At 38.3% G+C, this 8779-nt stretch overlaps 1 long non-coding RNA gene across 5 annotated transcripts; it reads right to left on the reverse strand.

Moving 5' to 3' along the window:
- Positions 1 to 3005: 3005 nt before the first annotated feature.
- Positions 3006 to 6991, reverse strand: LOC309710218. Of its 5 annotated transcripts, none has more exons than XR_014277683.1 (5): positions 6641 to 6991; positions 5876 to 5941; positions 5369 to 5525; positions 4824 to 4916; positions 3006 to 4526 (listed from the first exon to the last, which is right to left on the reverse strand). It is a non-coding gene; the product is annotated as an uncharacterized lncRNA (long non-coding RNA). The 5 variants fall into 5 exon arrangements; XR_014277684.1 differs by having other exon boundaries at positions 5897 to 5941; positions 6485 to 6991; XR_014277685.1 differs by having other exon boundaries at positions 6485 to 6991.
- Positions 6992 to 8779: the final 1788 nt, after the last annotated feature.

The following is an 8779-nucleotide window of genomic DNA, read 5'->3' on the forward strand; positions in this document are numbered from 1 at the left end:
CCATGGTTGATTACATGGTCAATGATAGTGGCACGGATTTCATCACTGACTACTGTTCTTGCAGCCCTTGGAATGCCACCACCACGCATTCTTACACCTCTACCTTGCCCTCTCCTTGGGCCTGCTCTTCTCCCTGGGCCCCTTGCTCTTACTCTTCCTCGACCAGACATTACAGTGTTTGTCTTTTTTTTGTTTCCAAAAACATCACTCCTCAAGGTCTTGCCTTATAAACCCCACTGAGTCTAAGCCAGAATGGAAGAAGCTGTGGTTGGCCCAATTTACCCAACATAAATAAGCTGTGTCTCAATTATTCAGTTGTTTGTTTGTTTACAGCTGAGATATATTTTTGATATTGATATTGTTTTTGTACTGATATCATTGCAGGGGCAGAGGTTTTTATACTGTATCTACGGTTTGGAATATTGTTTTTGCTATTGTGGGATGTTGTGTGTTAACATTCGTAGATACTACAAGAACAGTCCATAGTTTTGTTGGGAGGTATAACTTGTCTGTTAAGAAAATGTAAGCATTGTGGAAATGTGTTCACTGACTGCATATTGGGTGAACACGACATGAAATGTGCGAATGGTATGGCCACAACAGACCGATGCTGTGCTAATTGTGTTTAGAGTTTTGCAAATGTGACAACTGTTTGGACAAACGCTTGTTAGCGACTGTAAAAAACTGTAACATGACCCTTTGGATGTCTTTGGAGAGCTGGCAAGACCACACACAGACACGGGGAGAACATGCTAACTTAGCACAGAAAGGCTCCAGCCAGATGGTGGGTTCAAGACCAAGACCTTGCAACAGAGCTAACCACCGCACCACTGTGCTGCTCACTTATTGTTTCAATAGAAACTGAAAACAAATGGAGATAGAGTGAATCAATGATCTAGAGAGAGCAGCATGCGAGTCAATCACAGATCTCATTCAGCGGTTCCACAGAGGACATCAAAGCCTTTTATAATCCTTGAAATATTATTAACAAAGCATTAAGTTAGAGGCAGTTAATTTAGCGATCTCAATCATAATGACTTCTTGGAAAAAGAAAATTGCTTCAATCTTTCTAAGTGGAAGTTACTGCTTTTCTATATACAGCATTGTATTACCTTACCCTGTGGAAGTTATTACTCTGTTTAGTCTGAAAACTACCAACATGTACTGGGACCACTGTAGCAGTGCCAATAAAAACATTTGCTTTGGGAAAAAAACAAAACAGAAACAACAAAAAATGTTGCTACAGCCCAACATAGTAAAAGAAACATCTTTAAAAGTCTGCAAAGGCCAGTTTTTTTCTTTTTTTAAAAACCAGGTCTCCATGCAACATTACAAACTAGACCTGTTGCTGTAATAAATGATAGTGAATCTAAAAGGGGTGGGAATCACTAATGCAGAATGTATGAACACATAGCTGTTCAGGAGTTTGTCACCGTGTTAATGTTGAGGCAGATCAAAACATTAACAGCTGAATCATGTTTCCCAAAACTGGACAAACTTTCAAGCTGCACGTTTCCTGTGAAGTCTTTTCTGACAAGGTGCAAGAGTCTCATTCATAAAACACACTGGGCAATAATCAGAATTTTACATTACAGGCCTTGATCACAGCATCAAAGAACTGCAGTTACACATGAAACACGCACAGCACTCACAGTTTCACAGTTTAAGTGTGGAAATAAATGAAAGCACGCTGTGAATGAGCTTTTCACCTCTTCTTGGTTCACAGCTTTACACTTTACTCACAGGTTTAATGGAAATTATGTGTGAAAAGCTTTTCAACAGAAGCCTGAGAGATTATTATCCATGGTCAAGGTGTGTTATGCTGATTAGATCCCTATATCATACTATTAATCTACTATTAATGTTCAGAATTAAATATGACAGTTAAATTGTTATACAGAAAGACAAAAGCCTAAAGTCTTTTGTCCTTAAGTTAAAAAATATACACAATGCAACTTGCAAATATGCAAGTAATGCATTGTCAATTTTAGTTTTGATCACCATAGCTGAGAGGTGAAGTTCTGAATAGGAGACACTGTTGACAAGTTAAAAAGCAAAATCATTTAGTGCATGAATGCTTGATATATTAACACGGGGAAGAAATGTCTGTTTTAAATTGATCTAAACCATCATTGCTGAAGCTTTAGTATATGTTCGACTATTCACCCTGAAGCCAACATTCCAGGAGACGGGGTTGCCCTATAAGCCTCGGTGCCCTTCCTCCTCCATCCTTCCCACTTCAGTTACCACATTACAATAACCACCACAATTTGTGAGTAGCATTTTTCACATTGTGATCCAGATTTTCAAATAAAAGCATTTGAAACCAGCGCAAAATAGCTGGTTGACACCAGCCAGATGCAGCCAGACATATCTGCAGGAGACTGAACTGAGAGAAAGATTTGTAGTAAAACCAAAACTGTGTACTAAAAGAGGATTAAAAAATAACTGAGTAGAGATGAGGAGGCATGAATGATGAAAATGAAGGACAAAATTAGTTAGTTAACCAACTTTTACATAAAACATTTCTTCCGTGGTCCAACACCACCAAAGGAAAACCTTCATCCATTTCAACATAAAACACCCACCTGCTGTTTCTGTATATGCTCTAAATGATGGTCTGATGTCTTCAGGTGCACTCAAAAAAATGAAACGTTGACTTTAATTAAAATTATTTTGTCAACAGGTTCCACGAAATTGAATTATGTTAGTTTAAAGCAAAAATCTTTAGTTCATCTAATTTAAAAAAACTACTTAAGATTAACAAGACATATTTAAGACTAACTAAATCAAGTTATGTTGTATGAACATAGATGATATATTTTCAGGTTAGATAGTTTAGATTAGTTACTTCAACACATTTCTTATTTGTGGCAGTAAAATGTTAAATTTAAGTTAGATTAATTCAAATATTATATTTTCAGCCACCTTGTGCTTTATTAATTAGTTTTACATAAATCTATTTTGTCAACAGGTTCCACACAAATGAATTAAGTACATCCAACTTATTTTTTAAAATTTATTTTATTGCCAACACATTCAGTGAGCATTTGTGTAAACCCAGTCCAAAATAAAACACAACAGCTCATTAGGGTTAGTAATTAACAGTATGTAGACAGATGCAACATCAAGACTTTAAATTAAATGTCTGTATCTACCAGAAATAGAAGAAAAAAAAAAAAACGCATTGAAGATCACATAACACATTGATAAGATGACACTTGAGTTATGCACATGTGATGCTAGTAAGGTCTGTGAGTGTTTTTTTTCTTTTAGTGTCTAAAATGGATAGCAAAGTTGCTATTTGCAATGATTGCTTAGGGTCAGTCCAGTAACACAATGCCAATGAAGTGCTTTCCTTTAACAATGCAAAGTGAAGTGTCCACCTCAACAGCCACAATTTAAAAAAAAAAAAAAATTATGTAACAACAACAACAACAACAACAACAATAATAATAATAAATAGTCCACTGATATTAGCAATCAAAGAAAATTACATCACCATCCCAAATAAAACTTTAACAAAACATGCCAAGATTATGGTCTAACAATAAAACAGCTTGTCAGCGTTCAGTTTTTTTGCAACAGCACAGCAGTAACCATTTAACACTTGCCACTGTCAACATTTATTTTACCAGTGTTTGGGCAAAAAACTTCAGATGTAAACATTTTAACATGGAAACAATTGTTCGTCTTTAAAAGTCCACAAAATATACATTCATCCTGCATTCCCAACTTGGATGATCTGATATCCTCGTGTTGGTGTTGTTCCCAGACCATCATGAAAATGTTGTTCCAGGTTCAACATTGCAAGTGACCAATCACATTGTTGTGACGTTATTCTATTCCAAGCCATTTGTGCATTTATGAAATTCCAATGTTGCAAGGACAATATCAATTCTGCTTACTGTTTATTAAAGGGTTAGGGTTAGGGTCAGTTGATCGGCGGACAGAGGCGGTTTCACGCAGCTTAAGTACAGTTTTTTGTTTTACGCTGGTTTTTCCCGAAGTCGCAAAAGTATGACGTCACAACATTCTGATTGGTCACTTGCAATGTTGATCCTGGAACAACATTTAGTATGATGATCTGGGAACAACACCAACACGGGGATATCAGATCAACCTCCTAACTTACCCTTATTTTTAGTATGTATTGCAATTACCTTTACAATGCACACAATGTAACACAAACTGAATATGAACATATTTCCACCTCATAACAATATGCCTTGAACGCTAATATACACACCACCCTTCAACATTTCTGGTGCAGTATCATCTCTCAATTAAATCCTTTAAATCTCAATACTTTTGATTGTCTCTTAGCTTTCAGTCTTGAGGTTAACTGAGATTCAGTGCATATATCCCACCCATTAAGAGTGCACATGCAGAGGCCAGGTCTTCCAGGTCATGCAGGACACACTAGATGGTTATACCCACATCGGCTGGAGGAGTGCTGGCATCAGCTCTTTCGATGGTAAAGATAGCAAGGGTAATTTGTTCCAGCTCCCTCTGAACAGCTGTAGCTTAGACACAAAAACATAGAAAAATGGCATCCAGTTTTAAAAAAAGAAAGAAAAAGGGCCAAAGCTACCCTTTAATGACGTAAACACAATATTAGGAACATGCACCCCAGTGCGCCACTATTTCAGACTACAGATTCAACGATAAATATAAATAGTTTGGGTATACAAGAAGATTTCCCAAAACATTTAAACAGGTTCCATGCAAATTACAACAACAACAACATTACAACATGCAACAACATTAGTTATTCAAAATTAGTTTTTTATCTGTATTAAACCAAAACTAAAATTACCAACCAATTATTCTTTGAAGAGGATGCTTGGGTCTTCATTCAGGTAAAAAGGTAGTGCCCTGAGGACACACTCCCTCCCCTTTTCAATGGTTTCCTTCTGTAGAGAGTGGCAGAGATACAGGAAGAGAAAACAGATATACTTTAGGATGACAGAAACTCACATTATACGCAAAATGAATGACATAGCCACTGCACAGATAGACATGTACACAAGACCAACTAATCATCACATGGACATGAATAGTTAACCTGTTAGGAAGGGTTTCCACCACATTATATATGTCCATAATGGAGGTAAAGACAAACTAATACATCATCTTTTTTGCATTCAAAACATAACATAAAAACATTCACTTCTGGTTTAACCTAAATCAAGGGATCAGATTTTACATATGTTTAGGTAATTTAAATTTTCCAACGTTTTGAGTACCAAACTTTGTCTTGCTTAATATAAATGTAAGTGCACTGTGCAGCTACCATACACTAGCTGTTTAAATTTGAAAATGATCTTATTAGCCATAATATTTTGCTACCAACAGAATAACGCACCTGTGTGGCTGGGGCCAAAGTTTGTCTAATTTTCTTCCCTGCAACGCCTCCTTTTTTTCTTGAAGACTTTTATGAGCTGGTCAGTGTATTGGTCAAGTTGTGTAAAAAGCCTTGGAACATGTGCAGCAGTAGTAATCCTCACATATTCTGCTTCCACCTGAAAATATGTCAACAAACACAACATACTGTACTGTAAATATACATACTATATGTACACATATACAAACTAAAACTAATGTAGAAAGACCTCATTAAAGCTATAATTTTAACACAAACATTTACACAAAATGCTAATGGAGCCATTACAGCTTTTATTGTTATTTATCAAGTTCCAAAAAATATTGATCACAGCTGATCTGAAAAGAATTTCATGCCTCAGGCCCTTGAACTGCAACCTTTACCATGGTTCAGATGTGGAGACGAAATAACAGGGGCATGGGATGGGTCACAAAAGAAAACTTAACTTATAAAACAGTTTTGTTTTTAAAAGTATAACAGTTCACATACCACATACAAGCTCAGCAGTACCACATACACCACATCAGTATAGGAGGGAGCAGGTAAAGGCAGGATCTGAGATTTATAAAGTAAAACAAGAAATTCATTACTTAATTTCAAGAAGCAAATTATTGTTTGAATTACAACTAAATAAAATACTACTCAGAAGAAAAGCAAGAGATTGACACTGCCATGTGCTAACTTTCTATAGAAGCAATTATCACCAGGTCTGTCGTCCTCCATTGTCTGTCCACTCATATGTCTTGAATAATTTTATTAAAAAAATTAAGTGTGTACTTTCACAAACTGTAATTTATAACTACATTGATATGTATAACTCCGCTAGGAAACATGCTGTATTTACAGACCATTTTTACATAATACAGATTACTGATAGAGCAGAACAATGGTGTCACAGTGGCTTTCGCCCTTGACTTTTTGGATTTTAAATGTCACTTTATGCTATCCTTGCTATCCTATTCGATATTTCCGACTCTCGGATTACAGAAAAGGAATCCCAAGAAAGCAAATGGAAAAATAACCCCTTGAAAGAATAACCCCATGAACCCCTGTAGCTAATCCCTTAATAAAACAAAAAACAATAAAAATGTTTCTTACACAGTCCACAAAATAAGCATGTCCAGGACCCAGTAAAACTAATGTAAAACAAGCACACGCAAACGATATAACATGTCTTGTAAGACAAACGCAAAATATAACCATGCTGGACATATAGATACTACACAACATAGTCAAAGAAAAAAGTGGTCTTACCTCTCAAAGAAACAGCAGCTTGGCGCCAAAACAGCCTTTTTCAGTTAAATTTGAAGTCTTGCGCATGAGCAGGCACAAGCCGTGAAACCTTCTTGTTCTGCGCGGTTTCATTACAACTGTTTTTGCATTACTGCCACCTTGTGGATATACAAGGTATATCGATCCTCATTGACTTAACTTAAATGTTATGCGATCAAGTAACACATTAGTATTATGTACGTTGAATAATAGACACAATTACGTAGACTTGATTAGAAAAACATATGTTAACTTAACAAAAACATATATTTTAAGTAAAATGAAAATAAATAATTAATATACACTGAACAATCCACCTCATTCATTTTTTTGAGTGTGAGAACGTACACTTTAAACACGAAGCTTCTTTTTTGTGCTTGCTTATGAATGGTTGTAACCTCTGAATGAAAGCGTAGCAGTTGTTCTTCTTCCTGTGTTTGGTGCATTTTGGTGCATTGCCACTGCCTGCTGGTCTGGAAGAGGGATGGCATAATTTTCAATGTTACACAAGTTCAGGTTGTGAAATTATAGGACCCACGTTGAGCTCTTTTATCTCCAAAGGTGGCATTAAGAAAAAACAAACAAACAAACAAACAAAATACATCAGTAGTCTATGGCCATTAACAGAAAGCATAAAAAATACATATATAATTCACAGTGAGATATGCACAAATCTCATCTTGGCATGTCCAGTGTTTAATTTTTTAGGGCACTTACACAGAGAGTTGTTCTACTTTCCACAGCCGGACACACTGTAGCCTTCCATCTGAAATCAGAAACACACAGGATGCTGTGTAAAACGTACAGGCAAACAGAATGGAACAATTTACAAATAAGTTAAAGCCTAATTTATTTATTTTTTTCTGCCTGTCCCATTTGGTTCTTTAGCCATCAGAATTGTTGTCTGAAGACCAACAAGGATACCCAATGGATTTACTTTGCCAAATGGATCATCGTGGCATTGCCGTATTGGTCCATTTGGTCGATCTTTGTTTTTATTATTTATTATATTTTATTTTCAGATGTTACAGACGGGACAGACATGAGTGAGGGATAGGAAAGGAAGAAAGAAAGAGGAAGGAAAGGAAAAACAGAAGGGGAGAGGGACAGTGAGAAAGGGGGGGAGAAAAAAAATAAAAATCTCCTGGATCACCTGTTGAGAGAAGAATAGAAAACAAGCAAAAAAGACAAAACAAAAAAGAAAAAACAAAGCAACATACTAAACACAACACCATCGCATTAATCTAGCTAAGTGTAAACAGCAGTAAATACTAAATATTCAATGTTGTTGTGCAGCACGCAGGACAGATGTGCTTCGAAGTAGCAGCCAAGAAAGGTGTAATTTGGGTCTACGAGCAGTGAACACCCGTGTGCATACCTGTGTGGATCAGCGCGCTTGTATTCCAAAGGTTTCTCCATGTAACGATCTGCTAGGGAGTGTGGGGGGGCCACAGCCCCGTCCTCCAGGGTGTGAAGCAGGTATGGAGGAGATCAAAACTCCAGACATCCGGAGGCCCCCAGAACACAAGAGACCATGGAAGACCAACAGAGGGGCAGCCGCGCCACTGTTCCAGTAAGAGCTGAGGAGAGTCCCAGATGAGGGTTCACTCAGCAGCCGCGGAGCAGAAGCCAGGGGGAGTTGCAGTGATGTGCCCGTGAGCTCCGCCGGCCGCCAGCTGTGCCTGAGTGACCGAGCCCCAGGCCGAGAGGCCGGGGGCACCCCACCTCCGAAGGGGCCCGAGCGAGCCCCAGGCTCCAGGCCCCGATAAGCGGCCGCCAAGGAGTGAGCCGGTGTGTACCTGGACGCCCACCCCCAGACACAAAGAACCACCAACGCACCGATGTCTGAGGGGGTCCGCCACTGGCAGGGGAAGCGGTGGTGGGTGGAGATAGGCCTCCAAACCTTGGAGGGCCTGAGGTGTCCCCAGAGAGGTGGCGTCTGATACCCAACCTGACATATAGACACAGACATACAGGCACACACAGACACAAACATCCATTCCCACCCTCATGCTCTCATATGCACTTACTCCACACTCAACCAACGTGGAGACAGACATAAAGAGACGCTGTACACACGATCACACTCCCCAAGCGTACTCTACAAACCGGGTCTAGGTA

The sequence above is a fragment of the Aulonocara stuartgranti genome (genome assembly GCF_965226115.1).
Source record: "Aulonocara stuartgranti genome assembly, chromosome: 7".
Classification (NCBI taxonomy): domain Eukaryota; kingdom Metazoa; phylum Chordata; class Actinopteri; order Cichliformes; family Cichlidae; genus Aulonocara; species Aulonocara stuartgranti.